This window comes from Tamandua tetradactyla, chromosome 6 (assembly GCF_023851605.1).
Source record: "Tamandua tetradactyla isolate mTamTet1 chromosome 6, mTamTet1.pri, whole genome shotgun sequence".
Lineage (NCBI taxonomy): Eukaryota > Metazoa > Chordata > Mammalia > Pilosa > Myrmecophagidae > Tamandua > Tamandua tetradactyla.
This window is the reverse complement of record NC_135332.1, coordinates 126,911,947-126,926,791: the sequence shown is the minus strand read 5'-3', so window position 1 is coordinate 126,926,791 and position 14,845 is coordinate 126,911,947. Positions and strand designations below refer to the sequence as shown.

Here is a 14,845-nt window from a genome sequence, read left to right as displayed (position 1 = left end):
ATAGATTCCAGATTTTTAGAAAGGCCTTTATTTTTAAAACTGTTTGGCATGTAAGTCGAAATTAATATTCAATGGGAAAGGTAAAAAGGTAACAGTCTTCAAATTTCTTTGACCACGCTTTACTTTTGTGTACCGCCAAAAGGAATATACATATAGTTATGCATAGTGGTCTACATATGATATTTTAATGATTTAATATATATGCTACAAAGTATACAGAACACAATGGGTCATTCAGTGGTAGAATGCTCACCTTCCATGTAGGAGACCTGGGCTTGACTCCCAGACCATGCACACACACACATACTACACACAATATACAAAACACAGTTTTTAAGTATGAGGATAAAATACAAATTTTAAATGCATCATTCTCTGTTATTTATTCAGGGGAAAATTTTGTATTCACAAAATCAATATCAATAATATTTTATTTTTATAAGAATACTATCTTTGCATTTACTTCATTTTTTAAAAAATACAGATCTAAATTAATTATATTCTGATACTTGATCTTAATATGTTTTATGGCTGAAAAAGATACCTCACAAATATAGAAAAATTCAATTGTATCGAGGTTATCTTGGGCTGGGTTTTACATTTTATGGTGCTCCAGCTTCCACTCCACTAAGCTTCCCAAGTGCACGTGAGTGTGTGTGCTTTCACAATAGCTTACCTGGGAAGAATATCAATGCTGGTTCTAACTGTGAGACTTTATAATGGAATTTTTTTTTTAATTTTGTTTGTTTTTATATTATTTCATTTTAAAGTTAAACCAGTTGTACTGTTAGTGGCTTAACTTTCTTAGTTTCTCCATTATCTGATTTTCATCATAAAGTCCTTTAAAATTGACAATGCATTTTCTCAAGTAATTTCCTTTAGAGGGCCATGAAAAAAAGTAGTTCCCACATTTTCTCTTTGAAACATGAACCAAAATTCCATAAAATCCCAATTATATAGAAATCAACTTTGTGTAAACTATTTATTTCTTCAGAATTTTAACAAGCTGTCTATGTATCCTAGTATTAGCATTCTCCAGAGAAACAGAACTAACAGAATACATATATATTTAGAGAGAGCCAGAAAGAAATTTATTTTAAGAATTGGTTGACACAACCATGTGGATTGGTAAGTCCAAATTCCATAGGGCAGGCGTCAAGTTGGAAACACAACAAAAATGATGGCAAAGTGTAGTTCTCCAATTGAAGGAAGAAAATCTTTGTGATTTATGAAATTCTCAGTTCTGGCTTTTAAGATATCCAACTGATTGGATGAAGAGATTTTCCTCATTTTGGAGGGCAATCTTTGTTTATTGTAAATGCAGTCAGTCATAGATGCAATCAACTGGCTATAGATACAAATCCACCAATAATAATCAGGCTAGTGCTTGCTTGACCAAACAAGCTTCATCACACCCTAGCCAAGATGACGCATGAAATTAACTATCACAATTTTTCATCATATATTTGCTGACAAATGGATGCATTTTATATTGTCTTACATTACTTATCTGTATATCTTTTCAGTTATTTTTATTATATCAGGAGTTGTACCAATTTACCAAGCATTATATGATTTTCCTTGGGCTTAAATCTTAGTAGAGGAAATTTAAATGGAGCTTAGAAATATTGTATTAATTTAAGTGGATTTTATATTAATGGAGTGATACTACCAAATGGTTTCAAATACCATTAAAATTGTAGTTTTTAATTAAAATTGTCTCTAGTTCCCATTTGTTTATCTGTAAAAATATCTTGCTAATCATGATGTCTTTGTAATTTGAAACTGCATAGTAATTTTTATATTTTTTCTTTTTTGCCTGACATCTTCTCAGGTCTTATTAGATCATCATTGCTTTTACATTAAATTATATAATAAAGAACATCTTGGGGGTATTAGAAGCCTCCATTCTACTAGTTTGTCATCATCAACTTGAGCTATTAATAATAATATATAATAATAATTATTATTATAATTAAAAGTCACCTAGCAAATTTTCCAGGTTGTTAATTAAAATAAAAATATTTGACAAGTATATATCAAATTGACTAGTTATACAAACTTCAATTTTCCACTGTGGTAGGCTGATCAAATACTCCAATAAAGACGTATTCTTAATCTTAATCTGCAATTCCTAGGAGTATGAACCCACTGTAAATAGGGCCTTTTGAAGATGGATTATCAGTTAAGGTGTCCATTCATTTGTGAATAGGGTCTTCTAAGAGCCTATTTAGTTGTGGCTCAACTGAATTATGGTGGGTCTTAATCCATATTCCTGGTAGTCATAAAATAATGCCAGAAGTCAGAGAAAGACACTGGGGTGCCCAAGACCAACATCCTGATTGTGTGCCATTACTTCTCAAGAACCTAGAGATAGGTGTTACAACACAACTTACTGGGGTTTACCAGAGATTTTACATGGAACCCTTCTCTACCCAAGCTACTTTCAGCACCTTGAGATCTACTAAAGAAAAATCTTTAGTCCAGATCTTCTGTAAACAGTCTTTTGTTGTCATTTGAACAGTCATCTTCACCTGCCAAATAGGTGAGAACAACATTTCCAAATGATATATATATATATATATATATATATATTGCTTACAAAGTCCAAAGAAGCCTTTATAATACAACAACTTGTCCTTCATTTTGAGAGAAGGTATTGCAATGCTGCAAGTACTAACCCCCTGAAATGTTCTCTAGTATAGTAGACCCCTAAATCTTCAATTAGCATCTATCCTCTGGTATACATATATCCTAAAAAGGCATCTAATATATTTTATGCTTTCTGTTCATTGGCTTCAATTACCTAATATCATCAGTGTAATGGACTGATGTGATGTTCTAGTGAATGACAAGATGATTAGGATTTTTGTGACCATACTGTGGCAGAGATAAGCAAATTAACAGATCCCTGAACAAGAGAGTAAAGGAGTACTATTCACCTTTATAATTTATATTTAGCTACTTTCGATCGTCTCTTCTGGAGTCTGCTGGATTGCAATATACAGAAATGGAATGGCTTTTATAAGTTAAAATTAGTTCTAAGCTTATGAAAATGTTCAAACTAAGGAATCCAGGGAAAGATACCTTAACTCAAGAAAGACCAATGTGACTGGAACACCTGTGTCAGCTGGGAAGGCACACTGGTCCCTTGCTCCTGGGATCCATTGCTTTCAACCTCTGTGCTGTGGGGGTTCCTCACTTTGCTTCTCCAGGGCTGACTTTCATCTTTTGGTTTTCCTTGGCTCTCTCCAGGAGATATTATTGCTTAATATCTCATAATGACATCTGCTGGGCTCCAAGCATCTCCAAATATCTGTGTCTCTGTTTTTCAAGTGCCGGCATCTGTGTCAATTCTGCTGTGTAGTTTCTTTCAGCTCAGTCATTTCTGAGGTTTTTCCAAGATATTTCCCTTTCTAAAGATTTTGGTAAACAAATTAAGACTCATGTGGCATGGGTGGAGTCACATTTCCATGTAATCAAAAGGTAACACAAACAATAGGGTGCATCACATCTTTGTGGAGATAATCTAATCAAAAGTTTTCAACCTATAGTTTTGAATCAGGTTTAAAAGAAATGGCTGCCCCACAAGATTGGATCAGGATTAAAGCATGGTTTTTCTGGAGTACATAATACTTTCAAACCGGCATACCTTCCTGTCAGGATCAACAAAAAGAATTTGCCAAATCAAGAGGTGCATATCAGGTGCCAGATTTTCAGTTGATTGACTGTAATATTTGATCACAGTAGCTGTGGTAGGAGCTATAATCTGATTAGGCATATAATATTCTATAGTTCTCTACCATAATCCACCTACTTTTTCTGTAAAGGTAACAGAGGTGGATTGATATGATGGAGCCCACCAGAATTCATCCTTTACATTTTTAGTGATGGAGTCAATCTCTGCAATTTTTCATGGAACATGGTATTTCTTTTGGTTTACTACCATGGCTTAGGCAAGGTGTGGAGTGGGAAACAGTAATTAACTCTTATTCCAAAAATGAGGACTACAACAGTTTATAAGTATATCTATCCTGATTATGTTTCAGAACTGAAGACATATTCACAGAGACGTATTGGACTCACTGTGAAATAGTTTTAGACTAGTTTCTGTATTTTACCTGCTCTCTCTAAGTTGCTCCATTAACTCAAGGACTATGATGGGCCTTTGGACCTCTATTAGTGTCAGTTTAGATCTTTTATCTAAGATATCTCAAAAGACATTGAAATTCCCATTTCCTCAGTGCATGGTTATTCTGGAAAATGACTACACATTCCTTTATACAAATTATCAGAGGATTATTTGCTATGTGAATTTGTAGGATCCTTCCTCAAGAGAAAGATTATCCAAACTATAGGGTCTGAGTCTCTGAACTTACATCTGGAAAATAGATGAGGGACAGTAGCTGATATCATCCTCTGCTCCCCAATCCTCAATTATATTGCTGCTGTAATGTAAAATGAGCCACATTCTAGTTGATTAACATTCTATTTTGCTTCTATCACCACTTTACTCTATTAGCTGCCACCCTAAATGGCTATAATTTCTACTCTTCTTTGATGTCTACTTGCCCACCTTGCCATTGATACTTAAGTAATGTCACCTGGCCTCTCTCATTTTGGAATGCCATTATTCTTACTGGTATCACAAACATAGTTCCATGACACCATTTCCCACTTTCTGTAACATGCTAGGACATGTTACATGCATCGACTAGCTCCATAAAGGTGTCACTGCCCCTTCATCAGTTTAGTCTTTAATAATCTTGGGAAAGGATTGTACTCTGTATCCTCCTAGAGAAAAGTCAAGTAGTAGTTCCTCAGGTCCTACAGACCAACCCCATAAACTTGTCACATCCCTGAATGTTCTGAACCATTCCTCAAAATGGTGCCAAAAAAGTTCAGGCATCTTCTACTAATTTACTGTAGACATTTTCTATACTCAGTCATCAAGGTATAAACTATTAGGGCCAAGCCTATTTGTCCTGGTAAGAATATGAAATCATAACTTACAAATATGTGCCATTTGTCCACTGATTCTTACCTATCCAGTTTATATTCTGCGACTTTCATTCTAGCATGCCCAAGAACTGCTCCAATGCCTGTTTGCTCCATTCCAGTCAATATGCATTAGCAAATTCCTGTTTTTCCTTTAGTATAAAAGTGCTTTTCTTGTGTCAATATTTTACAAGTTTAACTGTGCTAAAACTTGACTCTGGTTATCAACTGTGGGCCATGAAAAGTGGTAGGGATGGATTCTGAGGTTTGCAAATATTATCATGTGAAGCACTTGCTTCAGCTGAGGTCAGTACAGGATTCCCAACCAGGGAAGAGTGTTCTCCTCTTGCATGGAAGAAGGGGCTGCACCTGTAGGCAAGTAAGTTTCAAGAGAATTGGGGGGCATACCAAGCTAATGAATCCCAAGGCTCAGGTGCTGACAATTTCCTTTTCAGGGTGCCAACTTCGCCATGATAGATTTATAAGGCTGACAATTCGCTAGCCTTTGCATTTCTTTGTATCTTATAATCAGAGCTTTGATCTGAACTTCAGCAGTCTTATAGGGCTATAAAAGAAATTCTCCTTTCAAAAATCTGTAGAGGTTTTGTGGCTTTTGCAGTTTTCCTTAAGATGACACTTGATAGCTCTGGGATGAAACGTTTCTTTTTCCAGGCCCTCAAGGCCATCAAAAGAAGATATTCTATACCACAGTCACTACAATTATCTTTGTTCCAATCCCAGTAAAATGAAGTAGGCACTTGTTCTCTTACACCCTGACTTCTACCTGCACCCAAGCCAATTAACCTCTGTACTATAAAGAAAGCAGTGCATGCTAAAGGTTATTATCACCATGATTACCACCTGAAATGTGGTCCTTACTTCCTTCAGAGAGGTCACAATACAACTCTAAAATTACATTTTACAGTATTGCTTTCCAGGCCCAGTCTTGGTAACACTCATCTTAGTCTGGGTTTTCTAGGAAACAGCCTATGGTAAAGCTTATCCACTAACTCTTTATTTGAAAATTTGTTTACAGAAAGATGAGGATGAGGGTAATAGAGAATAGAGCATAACAAGGATGAACAAATGCAAGGTAATATGTTACTGAGCTGCTATACCTTGCCAAGAGTCCACTGTTGGGAGAAAGTACAAGCAATTTATCTAGTAGTTCCTTCTAGTCTATCATTGGTTAAGGCCCACCCCATAGAGCAATAACTCCTTTACTTTCCCAGATGTGGTCAGACCTTATAGTGGATGGAGTTGTTGCAGCTGCTGCTATGGCAGGTTTGTGGAAGCCTGGAGTGTACTCAAAGGCAGAGATCTTTGGAAGCGTTCAGAGATGAGGACACAATGGCAGTAGCCATGGCTTTATGACCAAGGTAATGGCATGAGCTGTTGTTGAGGCAGCTCTTGAAGGAAAGCAAGGCAAACAACCAAGACCCAGGAGGTAAGAGGCTTGAACAGATCAGATGGAGTGCATATTTTTATCTTTAATTTACTATTTTTTTAAATCTCTGCCAACAAAAGAAGTGAAGACATGCTTTCTCATTATGTATGGTTTGTATATATTTGGTCAGCAATATCTTTACCAGCTTCATACACTGACTTAAGAGAACTAGCCCCTGTCCTGAGTGTGCAAAATGGGTACATTTTACTGTCATATACAAAACAGCTTGTCCACTTAGTGGTGAGAAGAAAATATCTGGAACAGAGCTCTAGAGTAGTAGTTCTCTGAGTGTGGTCTCTGAACCAACAGCAGTAGCATCACCTGGGAATTTGTTAGGAACACAGATTCTGGGCCTGCTCTGCCCCACTTTACTTCTTAAACCCATCCTCCAACCCCCACCCAACTAAATAATAAATTCTGGAGTTGCACCCCAGGAATCTATGTTTTAATAAGTCTTTCAGGTAATTCTAATGCATGGTGAAGCATGAGAATGACTGCTCTTCCAGAAGGTAAGGCTTTGGAGCCTTTCAGGTGTAATTACTTCATGGGAACAGACTACAAGAGAAACAATTGAATCAGAGAAAAGGAAGTTAAAGAAAAAGTAAGGCATTGCTCTGTACATTTTAAATCATGGTATCAATCCATCCCAATAAAATGAAACCAATCAATGTGATAGCTCTGGGGAATGAAATAAACTCCCCATAATCATTAAGAGTAACTGGAGGAAAATATTGCCAGAGATGTCTTCTTCAACCAAGACTGGAACAAGTGATGAGCAGAAATATACTATCTTCTCGTCAGAAATAAGAAGTGCATAGGGGTGCAAGATTAGTTCAGTGATAGAATTCTCACCTGCTGTGCAGGAGACTAGGGTTTAATTCCTGCTCCATGCACTTCACCCCCTCCAAAAAGTAAAAAAACAAACAAGCAAAACAAACAAATAAAAATTCAGTGGATGGTGCTCAATAGGATACTCACATGGAAAAATAATAAACAGTGATCTCGCCATAGAGAGTACAAAAACGTGTATGGAAAGTATTGAAAACTCCTCTGAAGAAAGCATTAATATTATTTTAATTTCTATCAATGTAAAGGAAGTAAAATGTCATTTTTGCATGCTTTTATTTGTATATATTGGATGATCCAGTATCTTCACTAGCTTTTGCTTTCTGACTTTTGTGAATAAGCCCAACTACTACTCAGAAATGCAAAAGCCATCACTTCTCTAAATACTTGCTGGAGGGGTTATTATGAGTCACTCTATTGTGATTTCAGTTGATTATCTTCCCTGAAGAAGAGTAATGAGCTTTAGGTAACTGATTGTTATTTTAATCCAGCTCCATTTGCCTTGAAATTTTATAATTAGTGTCAAGTCATGGAAAACTTTAAGAAACAGTTTTGATGTGCAATGGAAAGAAAAGTAGTTATAAGAAATATTGTAGACTCTGGTTGCTTAATTTTTTGTTTGCCTCTAAGTCAAAAGTAAAATAGACTCCAGGATATTTAAATCTTCATGCAAGAAGTCTGTAAAAAGGATGAGTGGAGTATAAAAGAGAGAAAACAGTTTTTGTTGAGATAGTATCTAAGTAGAATATGGGAATTTAAATGCAGATGTAGTTATCTAACCAGCTTTCAGTAGGAAGCCAGAAATCCCTTTTGTTATAAAAGAGGAAGTGGTGAAAGGATTAGCAAGCATGAAGGGAAATTTTCAAGGTGTTAGAAAGTTACCGGAAAAGTTAACTGCTTGGGTTGGTTGACAGGGGCTGTAAATGAGAAAAGAATGGTGTATAATTGAAGGTAATGATGATAGAGGAACATTTAAAACATTGCCAAACTCTTGTCCTTAATTCCTTTTCAGAACTCTGGCCACTGGTTCACAACAAGCTGTACTAGATTGAAAAATGTGAATATTAATAATTATATATATTTTAAACCCAAGTCTTGGAAAGTAGTTGATAAGAGAAAGTAGTACAAAAAAAAAGTGCTTTGAATATGGCAGCAGCACAACATTATATGTTCTCTATCCATTCTCATTTGCAGAGAGAATTAGGGAGTAGAAAGTGGAAGAGGGACCCAAATGAGTGGATCAGAACACTGGGTGAAAGACTATTGGTTGCTGGCCATGGAAATGTGGGTTGATGTAAAACTGAGAAATCATTCAGTAACCACACAAAAACTGAGAAATGTGCTCATCACAGGACTTTTAATTGGCTATGTTTATTGTCTCACAAATGCAGCTAGAGAATCACGCTGAGGACAATAGGCAATGTGAACTTCAAACTATAAAAAGTAAATTATAAGATGGCTTTTCCTCATTCCCTAACCAGTGTCTATATAAAAACTAAACAAAAGAACTTCTAAGGAATAAATGAGAGCATTTTTCTGAGTCATGTTATTAGCTCAGAGTGGTTCCTTTGAAATCTCCACCCTCCTATAAGCAATATGAATAAAGGTCCAAAGGGGGAACAAAAAGATATAGAAAGTAATGTTTTGTGATCTTTTAAGTGGAAGATGGAAGGGGATATAGTACTTCAAAAATTCAGAGGCCTCCTGTCGTGCACTGAAGCAGAGTGTGGTAAAATGAATTTTGTGTCAGGATCTGTTACCAGGAGTTTGTTGACATGTGAACAAAGAGATGGATGCCTGCTTCCTGTTGGAAGAATTATGACAGCAAAATATGGTTGGAGCAGTCTAACAATGACTCTGTGAGGAGAGAAGGCAGCAGTGAGAGTGGTCTATACTCAACGTCCTTGGCATGACCCGGAGAGATCAGTGTCCATTAGTTCACACTGAAAGAAGCTGACTTATGCTTCCTTAAGGGGGCCCTTAAAAAGGCCAAAAGCTTGTGACCAAAATTAACTGAATTTGCTAAGAGGCTACCCTGGTTCAGACTAAAACGTGGAACAGAGGTACACATAGGGGTTCCAAAGACCTCACAAATGTACCCTGTGAAAGAGCCAACACTTGAAGGCCTGCCGTAATAGAACCATGATAGCCAATGATTGCTAATCAAGGGAGAGAGCTATGCCAGCAACAAAACTCTTTGTTCTTCTGCCTCTAATCTCACCTTTCTCCACTCTTAAACAGGAAGAGAGGATCAATGAAAGTCAATGTGTTCCTTTCCCATCTACCTCCCCAGATCAGATCAGCAGTACAGGGAGGAGAAAAAGCTTTAAATTGGATATGAAATTTAAAATCCATTTGGAGATTAAATTTTTATATTGGTCTGAGATAAACTTTTTCAAACCTGAAAGTAAACAATGATATCAGCAAAAAAGTACTGTCCAGCTAAATATTAAACCTACAGAGATTATTTGAGGGCTGTGTTTGGAGAAAAATAAACTCTTGGCCCTTGTACATAAAGGGGTTGGGGGATTTTCTATTTAGTAGGATTAAAGTCTTTTAAAGTGCTGAAGATAAATCAACAAAGAAAACATGGTGTAGGAGGCAGAAAACAAAGATAATTTATTTTATTTTATTTGAAGTAAATAGTTTATGGTTGTATTTTTAAAATTTGATCTGAGAAGCTTGGAATTTAAATAGATGGTAGAAAAGCAATAATCTCATTTACATAAAAAAACAAATAGACTCAGTCTTATTTTTTTCTGCCTACTAGCATGAGAGGATAGACAGTATATGCCTGATATTGTCTGATGGATGTGCGGAGAAACTTCCAATATTTCTTTATTTCAGATTTAGGAATAAACAGACAATTATGCAGGAAGAAGGGGCAAACTGGACCAAGTAGGTATATTTTGGTGGATATAGTCCCCAATTATAAAATATAATAAATGATGGTGTAAGGGAACCAAAGGAAACAGTATAGGGAGAGTTACATTGGAGGAAAGAGAGAACAATGGAAATCTAGGTTTTGAGGAATTGACTAGCAGGATTGTATGTCCATCAGGTGCTTCAGAGAACATGGAATGGATGCACAGAAATATTCTCCATTTGCTCTTGCCCGGTATGGTCATCCTGCTCTGATAAATTTTCTTGTGCTTGCCAAATTAAATTTACAATTTAACCTTGATTTGGTAGTATGTGCCAACTTTCTTCACAAGAAAAATTAAATATTTCAGCTTTCTACCTAGCAAAGATCTGATGAAAGCCAGAACAAAAGCCATGGACAATTAATCCTACTTTGATAGGCTCCATACAGTCCCATGAGCATGACTCCATCTCATGCATTTTTGTCCTTGAATGAGTCAAATCAAAGGGAGATATTAGCATACGTTGTTCAAGAAAGAAACTTGGAAGGCAGGGCCATCACTTGATCCCATGTCAACCTCTGGCTGTTACTGAGCCTGAATGGTTTAGACACAAATTAATTATTAGAACTGGATTTTTAAATCATCAGACATATACTTGGAGTTAGAGCTCTTCTAACTTCATTTAAAATCTGTGGCTAAGGTGGGATCCCTGTGCTCTCTGAAAATTACTTAATTAATCAGGGCTTTGGTGTAACTTCATAAATATTTGTACCATACCTATTTTGGGATTCAGGAGAACCTCACATTTGTGACCTATTCCCAACTAGAAAAATATTAGGGATTGTGGTACATAAGACTGGAATACAGGAAAAAAGAACTGTAATTCTAGATGTTTAAACATCTTAGAATTAGTACTAGTATGTGAACCTCAGAATTACTGGGCTCTTTGTGTTTTAGAAATCTAGGTCTTAGAAGACTCATACTGCCTTTTTTCCCCTCTCCAAATGTTAAAGCATTAATGGTCAAGTTTACACATTTCCCCAAGCAGGGATTTTTTTCCCACAGTCTTTCATGAATAATATTCTTTTCCTAACTGTCCTCACTTAGACCTTGCCATGTCACCTTTATCTGTTCTTATTTTTTGTAAATCCCATCCATATTAATTGTGTTTTAGGCATTGATGCTTACAAAGAAAGAAAAACAGACATTCTAGAACTCACTACAGTGGAATAAAGCAAAATTGGACAGTTATCAATTGAAAGAATGACTTAGAAAGCCTAAAGTAATATGCAACTTAATGTAATTTTAAAACATAATCAGATGAAATTTTCCATTTTAAATTAAAATGGAAAGCTAAATCATCTATTCTTTATTCTATGTGATTTGTAGAGTGTGGCACATGACATTATTGAAGGAATTATTTATGGTGTGGTTATATAAACAAATTTTAATGCTATTCATATAGGTATTTATAAGCAGAAATAAATTTTATGGTCCTATAAGATATCTAGTTATCGTTGGCACTTATATCAGTGTTAAAGTGTTAACTTTTATCAGTACAAAACAAGGTATGCATTCATCTCTGTTGACACTTATAAGAAATGTTTGCTAGATAGTTACAGAGTAGTAAAGAAGAGTTTGCTTTTAAAGAAAAATAAAATATTGAAGTCTGTGATTACTATTATTGCATTAATTCTTCAAGTTCCATGACTATTCAGAAATGTTTGATTTATACTGACATTTGTGTGATTTTTTCCTTTTCATTATTGTAATTGCTTAATGATTTCCCTCAGTATAAATGGAACAGGTGAAAATGTAAAGTGGATATCAGAACTTCTATTCAATTATAAGCAAATTTATTAATTAGAGATCATAGGTGATAGAATTTTTTCTACTTCTTTTTCCTCTATCATTGATTTCAACTTAAGTATTTTTGTATGTTCAAATGCTACTCCTCATCCATATCAATTGCTCAACACACACAACTTTAAGCTCATTAAGAAATGAGAATGGGATTGGAAATTTAGGACTGAATGTAATAAATGTCACAGAGTACATTATAATAAATAATATTTGAGAAATGAATAAATGGATCAGTCAGATATTAATCAACAAATTCATGTTGTCATCAACTATTTGCTAACTAGTATTGAGCCAGAGAATGCTAGGTATATTTCTATAGGCCGTTGCTATGGTCTAAAATGAATGTGATTTTTAAAATATGTGATACTGTATCTACAAACATGATAAAGTGCAATGTAAAAGAAGAACTAGATAAAGATAATTAGTGTCATGGTCAGGTTCATGTGTCAACTTGGCCAAGTTGTGGTACCTGTTTGTCTGGTTGGGCAAGTGCTGGCCTGTCTGTTGCAATGAGGACATTTCATAGAATTAGATCATGATCATGTCCGCTGCATCCACAGCTGATTCCATTTGTAATCAGCCAACGAGAAGTGTCTTCTGCAATGAGTGATGCTTAATCTGGTCACTGGAAGCCTTTTAAGGAGAATTCAGAAGAGACAGGCTCTATTCCTGCTTTAGCTGACGAGCCTCTCCTGTGGAGTTCATCTAGACCCTCCATCAGAGTCACTGGCTTCACAACCTGCCCTGTGGATTTTGGACTCTGCATTCCCACGGTCACATGAGACACTTTTTTATACATTTTATATTTGCGAGTGTTCTCTGTTGATTCTGTTTCTCTGGAGAACCCTAACAAATACAATTAGAGAAAAATGAAAAAAAAAACTGTCTGAAGTATTTTATCTAAAATAAAATGTGCCTTATTTTATTTTCAATAAAGTTAATTTTTTTAATGGTATTAATTTTCCACCCACTAAAAAACAATACACTGGTGTTTCCCATGTATTCCATAGTAACTCTTTACAATTCTTGCGTGTATATTTCATGAAACAGCATAAGATATCATAAAATAGAAAAGTGTATCTTTAAGGATTTCCAGAAAAGGTGTGTAACGAAATTTACTTTTATTTGGTTGCTCTTGAGTGATATAATTTTTAAATGCAATTTTATTGAGATATATTCACACACCAAATAATCCATCCAAACTATACAATCGATGGTTTAGTGTATAATCATATAGTTGTGCATTTATCATCACAATCAATTTTAGAACGTTTTCATTATTACAAGAAAAAATAATAAAAAAGAACACCCAAAATATCTTGTTACCCTTATCCCCACCTATTATTTATCTTTTTTTTGTCTTTATTTTGTTACTCATCTGCCATATTTTGGGTAAAGGGAGTGTCAGTCACAAGCTTTTCACAATCACATGGTTACATGATATATAGTTATATAGTCATCATCAAGAATCCAGTCTAATGGATGATAGTTCAGCAGTGTCAGGTATTTCCTTCCAGCTTTTCTAATACACTAGAAACTAAAAAGGAATATCTATATGATGCATAAGAATAACCTCCAAAATGACCTCTTGACTCTATTTGAAATCTCTCAACTACTGAAACTCTATTTTGTTTCATTTCTTTTCCCCCTTTTGGTCAAGAAGTTATTTCGATCACACTATGCCAGGGCCAGGCTCATCCTTAGAAGTCATGTCCCATATTGCCAGACAGACTTACACCACTGGGAGTCATGTGATCGTGGTGGTGGAAGATGGTAGTGAGTTTATTTGGAGAGCTGGCTGAGAGAGAGGCCATATCTGAGCAAGAAAAGAGGTTCTCTGAGGGTAAGGGTGACTCTTAGGCATAATTAAAAATAGGCTTAGCTTCTCCTTTGCAGGAAACAATTTCATAAGAGTAGGCCCCAAGATTAAGGGCTTGCCTTAATAAATTGAAAATCTTTAATTCTTGCAAGAGTATCAGGAACTCAAAGGTGGGGAAGTTTAATATTTCCACATTTTCCCCCAGTGCCTCAAGGGACCTTTGCAAATACATTTTTAATTTTCTGCCCAAAATACTTTTCAGTATTGGGGTATTACATTAAACTGAACAGAATAACAAGATCTCATTCCCTATTCTAGCTTCCTTGTAATTGTGTTGTTTAAATAAACTGACCAAACAGGTAAAACGAGATAGTGTGCTACAGAAAATATAAATTTTGTACCAAATGGAAATGTCTTCCTTCAGTCTCACTAGAAATTGAAATTTTAAAATACAGCCATTATCCTCCATTACCCAGTATTCTGATTTGCTTTAGACCTAACTAAGTCCTTTTCATTCATATCCCTAATTGAAGTCTGTAACAGTTGCTGTGTGGAGTAATGCTGATTTTCAGAGCTGCGGAACTCTAACTCTGAGTCTCAGATGTCATACAGAGACCCAAAGTTCCAAAGAACTATCGGGTTACACACAAAGAACTCAACATCTGGAATTTAAAAGTAGCAGTTAAAACTTAGGAATAGATGTAACTGCTGTAAGAGCTTACAACCTAGAATCCTTTACAATATGGCTTAATGAACATTTTGTACTTCTTAAATTGTCATATGCCCAATCTCTACCCACCTTCTTCCCTGATAACCTAAACTCTCGAGTTGAATTCTCAGCATTTAGACATTATAGTTAGTTTATATTAGTGAATTCTTACAATATATCATCCTTTCATTTCTGGTTTATTTCACTCAACATAATGTCCTCAGTTTTTGTTTACCTGGATGCATGCCTCAAAACTTCATGCCTTCTTGCAGCCACTCAATACTCCATTCTATGTGTAC

General features: G+C 35.5%; 1 long non-coding RNA gene across 2 annotated transcripts in view; it reads left to right on the top strand.

Moving 5' to 3' along the window:
* Positions 1–5,943: 5,943 nt before the first annotated feature.
* The window catches only part of LOC143686353 (uncharacterized), a 44,852-nt gene continuing 35,950 nt past the window's right edge, over positions 5,944–14,845 (top strand). The window contains exons 1-3 of one of the 2 annotated variants that reach the window (XR_013177082.1): positions 5,944–5,990; positions 6,231–6,445; positions 8,304–8,842. This is a non-coding gene — a long non-coding RNA (uncharacterized LOC143686353). Of the gene's footprint in view, positions 5,991–6,230; positions 6,446–8,303; positions 8,843–14,845 lie in introns of those variants that run through there. The other variant, XR_013177083.1, reaches the window with a different exon arrangement.